The sequence below is a fragment of the Anabrus simplex genome, chromosome 1 (assembly GCF_040414725.1).
Source record: "Anabrus simplex isolate iqAnaSimp1 chromosome 1, ASM4041472v1, whole genome shotgun sequence".
NCBI classification, from domain to species: Eukaryota; Metazoa; Arthropoda; class Insecta; order Orthoptera; family Tettigoniidae; genus Anabrus; species Anabrus simplex.
Genome location: NC_090265.1, coordinates 1,662,813,032 through 1,662,825,954, shown reverse-complemented (window position 1 = coordinate 1,662,825,954; position 12,923 = coordinate 1,662,813,032). Strand labels below are relative to the sequence as shown.

Here is a 12,923-nt window from a genome sequence, read left to right as displayed (position 1 = left end):
ACGACCCCTTCTTGGTGTTTGGTAATTATTTTCCGCCAGTGTATATGCCCTAATTTGTCCTCTTCAATTACAATTTTTTTCATATTAGATCTTTCCTACATTTAAAAGCTCACCTCAAGCTTCTTCGTCTACTAATGTAATTCCACGCTATCTCTCCACTGAAAGCTCGTCTCCCAAGTCTTCCCAGCCCAAAGTTTTCAACATTTTTGAAACACCCATTTTTTTTAAAAATCAACACACAAGGAATCGTGCAGTTTTCCTTTCGATATTTTTCCAATTCTCGTATCATGTAATTCTGGTGTGGGGTCCCATAGACCGGAACCATGCTCTAACTGGAGTATAACCAGAGACTTACACACCATCTGAAGAGTTCAGTACATTTGATTTTTACAAGGGGAAATTTCATTTCGCCTTTTCCCGGAAAATAATATCCTGAAAACACGAGCCGAATGTGTACACACACACGAATCGGAAATAAACGCTCGTAATGGAATAAAATGCTTATTATTCGCCATAAGTTTCATAACACATTACTGTACCGTGGTGTTTAAGCAGGTGTTCAGCCCAGACATAATGCACTCACATTTCCCATGAAGCTCGATATTTCCGGCCTGTTGGCCGTAGCCTTGACCAGCATCGCAGCTGAAATGGACCTTTCACGAGCACGAGCAATTCGTCTTCTGCTCATCCCGTAGAAGAGGATCGTAAAACTATAGAAGTAAATTTCCTCGACGGCACACCATTTCTTCATCCTTATGATTCTCAGTCTAAAAAAATATTTCATCACATTAATTACAGTTCTCCGAAGCATTTATGGATGTTCGCATTCATCTGACACTGATGAAACACTGTTAACTTGTTCATAAACGGTACAACCGTTCCTCAAAATTTCATCTCCAATAAATTAAAGATGTAATTATTGTACGGCAGTGCTCATAGTTCCTCAGTATATTAATCAGCCATTAACATACTAATACATGAGTCACTGTTTCCTTCTCACAGTGGTACCACTCGCAGACATTCTCATCGAAAGATCTAGCCATCACAGCTTCCGATTCCTGTGGCATTAGTTGCCGTCTCTATTGATATCCGTCTTGAAGGATACCAATTTATGGTGTGTTTATAGGGTTCTACTTTTCTAATGCAGTGACACCAGGTTGTTATTTCACAGTCTCTTAGCTTCTGACAATATTTTTTAAATTCAAAGTCGCCAAATTCAATGCAGTCCTAGAATTGAATCCTCAGTCCTTATATCACTTTATTCACACAGTTATAATCCAAATGACAAAGTCCGCACTGTTGTCTTTCGAATGCTCTCGTTGAGATTTATCATCTTCAAGATTTTTTGTGCTTGACATGCCGGGTATCTTTTGACTTATTTGCGCTATTGCCATTCTTAAAGAGTGATTTTTGAACCTAACAATCTGAAAATGCTGATCTGATGTTAAAGGAGATGAAGATATTAACTTTCATATTTTTGGGGTGGATTTCTTTTCATAGAATTGTCGGGTGATACAGCGCTTGTAGCATTGAAAGCTGAAATTAAAGCATTTTCCATAATTGTTGAATTACCTGTTGATGAATTAGTGCCGAATTGCAGCCGTCCATTACATTCGGCGACAAGATGATGATTCATTTTGGGTTGACTGAAGGAGTCTCGTGAATTTTAAGCAAGGTTATTGTTTCTTCGATGATTAAATGACAGAAGGTCAATGAAGGTGCATAAATGACCCTTTCATATAAACTTTCTTCTCTAACGTTCGGTGCGGCATCTGCAGTGAGAAAAATACAAACATCTCTGATCGAAAATGTTCCATTTCATCGGATAGAAGTACTTTAACAATAGATGCATAAACTAGTTACCGAGAAATACAAGAGAAAATACTTGCAGTATCATACTCTCATCTTGAGGATTGTAGACATATGGCTTTATTATAAATAGCACTTTACACTTCAATGAATGGTCCCAGAGCTTAGCTAAAACAGCTTCAATCTTATAACAACATGAAGTACAAGGAAGCAATGTAAAATCGACAATTTCTTGGGAACTAATAGAAATTAATTTTCACATACACAAAGGAGCTGCTTCATTATTCCCACAGCCGACCACTGTAAGTTGTACTAACAATGAAGAATGAAATATAGTGGGTTTTCTAAGTTTGATCGGATTTGTATTTATATCGAAATTTTACCACTCTATCCTTTTAAATATGAGTGGAGCCTATGTAGAAGTAGAAAAATAATGCTGTGTCTGTTTTGATAAACACCGAGTGGTCTCTGTAGAGAGTTTCATTTAAACTTGATCGATTCATGTAGTATAGTATGAGTGGGTCTATCTATCTATCTATTATCTAAAGGCTAAGCTTTGGCGCTGCAGCCACATCCCACGATCTTCAGCAATCCTTTTCATCGTGACATAGCAAGCAAAATCCAGCTGAGTTATTATGTTCCTAAGGTATGAGAGACGTGCTCTTCCTCTCGACTTCTTCCCTAGGACCTTTCCTTCGAAGACATTCTGGAGAAAGGTGTCATGTCGTAGGACGTGTCCAAGAAATTTAGCTTTCCTCCGCTCTATTGAATAAATTAAGATCCGCTTCTCATCAACGTCATTCAAGATTTGGATATTAGTCTTTTTTTCCTGTCCAACTCGTCTCTGTCAGTCTTCTCCAGAACCACATTTCCGCAGCTTCTAGTCTTGATTGTGCTTGTTTTTCCAAAGTTCAGGTCTCACAACCGTAAGTTAGCACACTCCAAATAAAGGCTTTAACATATTTCTTCCTGGTTTCAATTCCTATGTGCTTATTTAACAATAGATTTTCCCTGCTTTGAAACACTTGATTTGCCATAGCAATTATTTTTTTGACTTCTGTCAGGCACTGATTATCATTGGTAATAACACTACCCGGATAACAAAATTCTTTAACCTGATATATTTTTTCACAGCCTAATACGTTTGTGTTCAATTCAGTCTTCTTCTTTTGAACGACTATCATTTTCGTTTCCTTTTGTGTTTATTTTTAGCCTAAACTTCTCTAAACTGTTGTTTAGTATACCGAGCATCTTAGTCATTTTGTGCTCTGAATCAGCTATTAATGCAATGTCCTCTGAAAGCGAATACTATGAATTTGTTTACAATTAAAATTTATCCCTTTGGTTTTTCTTTTACCGTTCTAATATTGAATTCTATGAAGATATTAAACAGATAAGGTGATAATCGCATATTCAAACAAAATGTAAGTCAAGTTCGTTCTTGCCTGTAAATTCTGTGGCAACTATAATTGAAATGGTAGGCTTATTTTAACATGCGCTTTTATAATCAGACTTCAGAGATAGTTCAGTCATGCAACCATGCTTCATTTAATCACCACTTAGAGTTTCTAGCAAAAGTCAAGGAAATTTTAGAAAGTATAATACATATACAATAACGGAGTTAATTTGTAAAAACGAAACAAACAAGTGACATGCAACTTACCTTATTTTCCTTCAGCTATGGCCTAATTTATTCTTCAAGAGAAGTTATAAGCACTAATGCTATCTTTTCTATACTTACGGCATTCATAACATTAAAATTAATTAAACCACTTAATGTAATCAATGAAAAATGTTCACACAGTCGGTCATCATAGGATTGTCACCCAGGTGGCAGATTCCATATCAATTGTTTACCTAGCCTATTCTTAAATGTTTTCAATAAACTTGGAAATTAATCAAACATTTCTTCTTCTTCTTCTTCTTCTTCTTCTTCTTCTTCTTCTTCTCGTACCATATCCTCATTGGATGTCGGCTGTCATCAGGGCGATCTGATTCTTGTTCTCAGCAACTCGGAAAAGAGTGGGGGGTACTGAGCTCATACCATTCTCATAGATTACGTAGCCCAGATATTCTCCTTCTTCCCCTACTTCTCCTTTCTTCAATTTTTCACTGTAAGGTAAGCTAAAAGAGTCTATATTTATCATTTCGAATGACATGGCCAAATTACTCAAGTTTCTTCTTTTTGATGCTGTGCATGACGTCTGGCTCTTTGTTCAGGCCACTTACAGCTCGGAACATACCACTTATGATATAGATGTTGATTCCCATAGGGAATCACTTTACTGTCCCATAGGGAATCAACATCTATATAATCTGATGGCCAGGCATTCATCAATTTTTGGAAGTGGGACATAGTCTGTCATAGTGCATTGGCACTGCTGGTGGCTTCAAGTGGCCTATACAGTGGCTTCCATGGTATGCACTAGCCTTGCGTCTTGGTAGGTGTGCTAAGGACCAGCTGATGAGCCCAACTTAGCACATGAGGGCGAAACGCAGGCAACCAAGAATGAGTTAGCTGGAAAATTTATAATGTCCAATAACGGACGATTATATTGGTATTACATACCACTTAGTCAAGCAGCTCGTCTTCTTACTCCAGAACCTTCTCAGCTCAGAATTTTCAACATTTTCGTAACACTACCTTTTCTAATCGCAAATCGTTCTCCTTTTTCTTTGGATTTTTCCAGTTCTCGTATCAAGTAATACTGGTGTAGGTTCTATACACTGGAACCATACTCCAATTTAGGTCTTACCAGGGGCGTATACGCCTTTTCGTTTACATCCCTACTACACCCCCTAAATAGTCTCATAGCGAAGTTAAGAAATCTCTATCCTTTCTTTACAACCGTGTTAATGCGATATACCCCAATGAAGATCTTTCCTTATATAACACTAACTGTAATTCCCGGCGGTGCTCGGATAGTTTCTAAATGTTTACCTTTAAGATTTGTATTACCAGTTAGTTATGTGTGAAGTGAACTTTTATAAAATTCCTTTTTGACTTGCAGATCGATTGTTTCGATCTATTATGTAGTTTTAGAATTATTTAGATGTGTTTGATTTCAAGTTTTAGTTTATTTAATTTTCGAGTAAAACTTTGTCCTTGTGGAAGCTCGAATCGACTGGGAAGTATTTAATCCTGTCAAAAATTAATAAATGGTAAATATATGTATTTAGCCGTCGCACTATAGATACGATATACAGGATTTCAACTATCAATGAGATTGTCCCCTCTCGCCCCCCACCCGTAAGAGATAAAAAGATCTGGATTGTAACCATTCATCTCAATGACCCCGAAAACTGTAGATTCGACACTATTTTCGATTATTTTTATATCTCACCCCCTCAATCACCCCCACCCCAAAAGGGGGCTGAACATGAACTTCAAAAAAAAGTGTCACTACCACGACCAAGAAAACTATGGATTCGATACTATTCTAGATTATTTTTATAACTTACCCCCCTCGCCTCCTGCCATAATGGTGCTAGGGATGTCTTACCCCAACACGGTTTGTCTCCTGATACTAAGTCATAAGTGTACCTAATTTGGTTCAAATCGCTCCAGTGGTTTAGGAGGAGATGTAATACATACAAACAAACAATGACATTTATAAACATATATATATTATTTTTATATTTCACCCCCTTTCTATCCCCGCCCAAAGGAGTCCTATGAGTGTCTTACACAAGAGCATACTTTTTTCAGATAGTAAGTCATATATGTACCAATTTCGGTTGGCAGCTCTGCCCAAACGTACATGCATAATCTCGCTGCTCTAGAATCCTGTAGCCGACGTTGCCATGGTTACGGTAGTTGATTTCTTTTATCCGATTCCAAGAGCAGGGGTAGTGTGGTGCCAATATCTCCATAACGGTTGGTTTTATTGCCTTAAAACATGGTTTTCTGGCCCGTAGGGCTCACCGGGTTTTGTTCTTTGCATCAAAGGGCTTAAAATGAGCTTTGTCTCGTCCTTGTACGACAAATTCGATTTCGCTTATATTAGCCTAGTATTTTTATGTTTTTATATCTACCCCCGTCGCCCCCCCCCTCGAATTGTTTTGAAAATAAAATACAGCCCATGTTACTCCCTGGCAATGTAGCTTTCTATAGGTGAAGTGATTTTTAAAATCGGTTCAGTAGTTTTTGAGTCTATCCGTTACAAACAAATATACAAACTTTTCTTCTTTATAATATTAGTGTAGACCTATGTGCTTACAGTAAAGTGATCCCATGGGGTAGTATCAACCCATCAACACAGTAATTCAAATTGAGAGGTCTTTCCCTCTTTTTGAAACTTACAACTTGATTTCCCATCCCGCTTACCATCATACCATCATCCGCTGTCCATCACATATGGAGGACTTACTCATCGGAGAGACATTAGCAGCATTATGAGATTAAGTCTGGGATCGAATCTAAGCTTGTAAGGTTACGCCTGTTATATTAAACTTACACAGGTAGTCAATCACCCTACTCTTCAAATTGCCCGCCATGTAGTGTCACACCCAACTCACGCTCATACTTTTCAAATCTCCCGCCCTGTGACGTCGCAGTAATGTGACCGACAACAGCCAGTCGGCGCTTGATCTGGTACTCTTGAAGCCACCCTATTCACGCACACTGGGACGGCAATTGGAAATCCATGTATTGATATGAATTTGAATTATATAGGTAAACAGTAGTAAAGGCCTATCATACTCGGAATGGACCAGTCTCAGCAGTAGCAGTACCGTGCGGTAACTTCAAAAATTAAGAAAGCAATGAGATCAATCATTGCGATACCGCCAGTGAACTGACATAATTTAACGCGTGGTGAAAAGCGACTGAACGCAACGGGGAGTATTAACTGTTAAATGAAGGAAAATATAATTCTGTAGGCCCTGAAAAGTAGCTAATATTATGCAACAGACCCATGATTCTGATAAATTACCTGAACATTTTGTTCCTATTTATTTTTATAGCAGATTTCCTCATGGAAATTTTTAACGTGATTGTGATCCTGCGAGAATTTCTGCTTCCAGCAAGGTTGCTGATGATGAAAATACGTTTTGAAACAATGTCTGTGAGTAATGTCTTTCTAAATCTGCGCAATTCAGAATGTTATATTCACATAAGGTAGAACATGCCTTCATATTCATGGGTATAATAACCGAGTGGCATTACCACTAACTCCTCACCACGGACCAAATCCTAGAAAATAAACGTGTGATTTTGAAATTAAAACTCACATTCCTGTGGCTCAGATTCTAAGCAAGACTGCAGGTTCCCAGTTTCACGATACAAACAGTAAGAAACGAAAAATTACAAGCATAGTTTTTACCTTTTTTATGCTTTAACTCTTATATGAAATCTTCCTTATACACACAGTTGTTACAGAAACAATAAGAACGCAGCTAATTCTCCCACTTTTAGTTTAGTTGGAGTGATGAATCGAAGTTCAATTTATTTGGATCTGACGAGATCTGATAAGAAGACCTAAAACTGACGAATACGACCTCAAATGCACAAATAAGACAGTTAAATTTAGAGGTGGAAATATCATGGTATGGAGATTCTTTATCCTTATTTACGATTAAAGACGTATTGATATAAGAGCTTTATAGAAACACTCTACACGAAACCAGCTAATATATACGAGGCAAAACATGCTTTCTTTTATCCAGCAAGATAACGATCCTAGGCACTCCTCCAAATTGGTAAAGAAACTGTTTGAAGACACCCAGGTGTCTGTTATGCCTTGGTCGGCACAGTCGCCTGACTTAAACACCATTGAAGATCTATGGAAGGGAAGTGAAGAAAGCTATACCGATGGAGAAACTTACAAATAAATATCAGTTTTAGCTAGAATTCCAGAAAGCTTGGAACAATATTCCAAAGGTAATATGAGAACGTGTGGTGGACTCCATGAATCGAAGGTCCAAGGAAGGGCTAAAAAGCAAGTACCTCCTTGTCTGAACTTCCCGCATCGCTAGGCAATGAGCCTAAATAAATAAAATCATGCACAATCTGTATATATTTAAACCGCCCAGGAGTTATAACTTATTGCTTTTATCATCACCTTTGTCTTGCTGCGCTTGATCTCCAGGCCTAGACCTCGTCTCTATTTCTCAACGCGTTCTAAAAGTGCAATAAGTTCGGTTTTACTATTTGCAAATTAGGTGTTAATTTATCACCAGAATTAGCCTGAGAATGCCGATAGTAAACTAAGCGTGTTTTGTTTGTTTGGTAAAATTCGTAGTGTCTTTTGACTTCAGTTTATGTACATTAATGGCAGAAATATTAAGAAAGACGATATAAAGTCGATATTTTTACATTTATGAACAGTTTCAGTAAATCAACTTACAGATTATTACAACGATCATTATGGTCTACCTTGTTCTTCATATTTCAGAACTACAAAATCATAGGATTTAACAAATAAATCAATCAATCAGTCAATCAATCAATCAATCAATCAATCAATCAATCAATCAATCAATCAATCAATCAATCAATCAATCAATCAATCAATCAATCAATCAATCAAGCAATCAATCAATCAATCAATTAATTAATCAATCAATCAATCAATCAATCAATCAATACTGATCTGCATTTAGGGCAGTCGCCCAGATGGCAGATTCCCTATCTGTTGTTTTCCTAGCCTTTTCTTAAATGATTTCAAAGAAACTGGAAATTTATTGAACATCTCTCTTCCTTTAAACGAATATTTGCCCCAATTTGTCCTCTTGAATTCCAACTTTATCTTCATATTGTGATCTTTTCTACTTTTAAAGACACCACTCAAACTGATTCGTCTACTGATGTCCTCCCACGCCATCTCTCCACTGACAGCTCGGAACATACCACTTAGTCGAGCAGCTTGTTTCCTTTCACCCAAGTCTTCCCAGCCCGAACTTAGCAACAATTTTGTAACGCTACTCTTTTGTTGGAAATCGCCCAGAACAAATCGAGCTGCTTTTCTTTGGATTTTTTCCAGTTCCTGAATCAAGTAATCCTGGTGAGGGTCCCACACACTGGAACCATACTCTAGTTGGGGTCTTACCAGAGACTTATATGCCCTCTCCTTGACATCCTCACTACAACCCCTAAATACTCTCATAACCATGTGCAGAGATCTGTACCCTTTATTTACAATCATATTTATGTGATTACCGCAATAAAGATCTTTCCTTATATTAATACCTAGGTATTTACAACGATCCTCAAAGGGAACTTTCACCCCATCGACGCAGTAATTAAAACTGAGAGGACTTATCCTATTTGTGAAATTCACAACCTGACTTTTACCCCCGTTTATCATCATACCATTACCAACTGTCCATCTCACAACATTATCGAGGTCATTTTGCAGTTGCTCACAATTTTGTAACTTGTTTATTACTCTGTACAGAATAACATCATCTGAAAAAAGCCTTATCTCTGATTCCACTTCCTTACACATATCACTGATATATATAAGAAAACTTAAAGGTCCGATAATACTGCCTTGAGAAATTGCCCTCTTAATTATTACAGGGACAGATAAAGCTTCCCCTACTCTAATTCTCTGAGTTCTATTTTCTAGAAACAGAGTGCACTCATTTTTGCCAATAATCTCCCATGATCTACCCTATCAAATGCCTTAGACAGGTCAATCGCACAAAAATGCCTGGCAGGAAAAGAAAAGTCACGAACATTATGAAATATAAATATCACAAAACTGTTTCATTTGTCTCAATTTCCACTTCTTTGAAATAATTTAAGGAAAGCATAGGTAAACAACTGATAGGGAATCTGCCACCTGGGCGACTGCCTTAAATGCAGATCAGTGGTGATTGATTGATTGATTGATTGATTGATTGATTGATTGATTGATTGATTGATTGATTGATTGATTGATTGATTGATTGATTGATTGATTGATTGATTGATTGATTGATTGATTGATTGATTGATTGATTGATTGATTGATTGATTGATTGATTGATTGATTGATTGATTGATTGATTGATTGATTGATTGATTGATTGATTGATTTCAAGAATAGAATTGCCTTTGTGCGCACTGCAATGGAAACATTTGTAAGGTATAAAGTTATAGAGCAATTACACGAACCACAAAGCAGCGTCCTGTTTTAATCTAAGTTTTCTCTATATTTTTATGTGGCTGTGAAACTTCGACAATCAAGGCAAGAGAGAAACATCGTATAAATGTCTTTGAAATGTGGTGCTGGAAATGAATCCCTCGGATTGCACGGACGGAGAAAAAGACGAATGATTCTGTAATCAAAAACTGGGAACAGAGAAGAAATGATGATGGATCAGAAGATTTGACAGTTCTTCGGCCACGTATTTCGGCAGAAAAGTGTCATCTTGGAAAAGGTCATTGTCGAAGTAAATGTGAATTAAAAAACGTCTTGGAAAATATCGGCCAAAAGTGTATTGCCGAAGTGCAAGAAATCACTCCCTTGCTTCTTAGATACTCTGTACGGAAGAGAGAAGGTCGAAAATTATGTAGGCATATGGTCGGTAGATGCAGAGTGGGTCTCGGCCCATAAGTGGCCATGGCTGGTCCGTAGTCCAACAGCTCTGCACTCTGACCGGCCAACTGAGCAGAGGAGGGGTGGCCACGGCTCTAACGTGGCTCTGCGCCTCTGCATCCGAGAGACGGGAGAGGACTGGATCTCACGTCTGGCCCCAGCCGTCAGCTGTCCTGAGAATGGTTTTTCGTGGTTTTCCATTCTCCTGCACTAAGGCGAATGCCGGGACAGTTCCTAGTATAGGCCATGGCCGCCCACGCCGTCACCTTCTCCGAGCATCTCCTTCACCGTATCAAATCTCCCGGCCTGAGAGACTGCGTCACCGTCTAAGAGGCCAGCCTCCCCCCTCAGGGGAGGAATGAAAACATTTTTAGTAGTAGTAGTAGTCTACTATCTCATAATCGTGAGCTAACGTATGTGATCATAACGTTGAGGCATGAGCTCAACGACTAAAGAAACAGAGGGAGATTCTTGAGACGAACTGACATAATTGCCTTTAAAGACAATGACAAGAAAGGCTTCATTATTGATCCGACCATCCGATTCGAGCACCATGTCAGCAATAGGTTGTATTATAACTCACTGGGCGGTCTATCCTGATGACGAAGAATTCCAACTATATTGAATAAGGAGGGGATTAAAGGTTGCAGGATGTTGAACTTATCCCTGTTCAGAAGTTGTCGGAAACTCTTATATAACTGAACGGTATTCATTATTTTGTGCGATAACATGAAGTCCACCTTCAGAAGCTGAACATTTCTCGGTCTAATGATTGGTGCTCATGGTACACTACTTGGCTTGTTTATGGAATTCTGGAAGAAGTTCGAGCTGTCTATGAACAGCATTAAAGCATAGTTACCACCACCATACGTGGATCTGTACACATTCTGAGATCTCATTCGTTCGGACCTCCATAATTTAAAAACCATATTACCGCTATATTTCTGTAACATACGTACACATGTCTGTATCCTGATACACTATACTTCGTCCGTTGTCGCAATCCGTTTACGGGAAATCATTGATTCGTTCAATAAATATAATACAATTCCAGACATTCGTGATTATCTGGAATGGTCGTCAGATGTCCTGTTAGTAATACATCTGATCAATTCAGGGGAAACTTTAAAAATCAATTCTTCCTTTTTTAAATATATAATTGAAAGTTTAAAGACACCACAAAATCTACATAAACAATACATAATATACTACTGTATCTACATTCTCAAGGTAATTATAATTCTGGATAGTTGACTGATTGGTCAGCATATTGGCCTTTAGTTTACAAGGTCCAGGGTTCGAATTCTAGTCGAGTCAGGGATTTTATCCGTGTCTAGTTGATTCCTCTGGCTGGGGATCTGGGTGTTTTGTTCGTCTTAATGTACGCCTCCCCACGCACACACAACAACTCAGCACACTATCAACCACCACAAATAAGTGCAATAGAATGCATCCCTCCATATAGGGTTGACATCAGGACAGTCATCCTCTCGTAAAACTGGGCCATATTTACATGTAATACCAACCTCAAGTAAATGAGAAAAGTCCAACAAGGAGATGATTCTCAAGCTAACTCTTGCATAAGAATCGATCTATCCAACTAAAGTCAATTCATACCCATAAGTTGGTACATTTCACAAAACTGACAAGTCTTCGTTAGTTCTACAAGCGTAATGTTAGCAAACTGTGTTGGTGTGTTAGTATGCAGTATATCTGATCCCTATAATCATTGGATAACGAACCCACGAATTTCAGCAAAAATTGCATTTTCTTGTTTTTCTCTTGTAACATTCATATAAACGCGAACAAACTTTGATCGCAGTAAAAAATTTAGAACATTTGTGCAGATAGTATCAATATCGAATGGCTATGTATTCTATACTGACCTAGAGCCTACAGTACACTTAAAAATGACAAATATCAGCTTTATGTTCTGCCAGGATGACAGTGTGCAGATCTGTGGCTGGAGCTCTTGAGCTCCGTCTTGCCTGATGACGAAGAATTCCACCTATCTTGAATAAGGAGAAGATTTAGGATTACAGAATGTTTAATTTATCCCTGTTCAGAAGCTGTCGGAAACTCCTTTATAGCTGAAAATTATTTTCTAAACTTAAATGACAATAATTTTTGTTTGTCTACCCTCGGGTCATATCTGTTACCGATGTGCGTCTGAAAATTTTATATTGTATCCCCACGAGGTGGGTGATAAATTCCATACCATTGCGCAAAATCATGCATAATGTATGAATAGTACCTGCAAAGAAATTTATAACAGTACATTGCCCAAAATGCCCTCTGATAATATCAGGCTAAATGATGATGAACGTGATCCTGACCGTACAATCGGTGTGAAAAAAGAGACTGCAGGATGTTTGGTCAAACTGGACAGCAACACATGCAGAACAATGGATTACCTTGCTGAGATCAAGACTGTCTAGTGGTTCTTAAGGTACGAATTGTCACTCGGCACCAACACGATCTGAAGCTGCTGGGTTGTTCAGGTGTATGACAACCCCTAATGGGAACCCCAGGGGTAATATAGCTGAATCGGATGAAATGAAAGGCCGATCCAAACTGGTGCTGCAATTC

General features: G+C 38.2%; 1 protein-coding gene across 1 annotated transcript in view; it reads right to left on the bottom strand.

Moving 5' to 3' along the window:
* LOC136858667 (serine-rich adhesin for platelets) overlaps positions 1–12,923 on the bottom strand; it is a 500,703-nt gene that overhangs the window by 149,971 nt on the left and 337,809 nt on the right. The window lies entirely within an intron of this gene.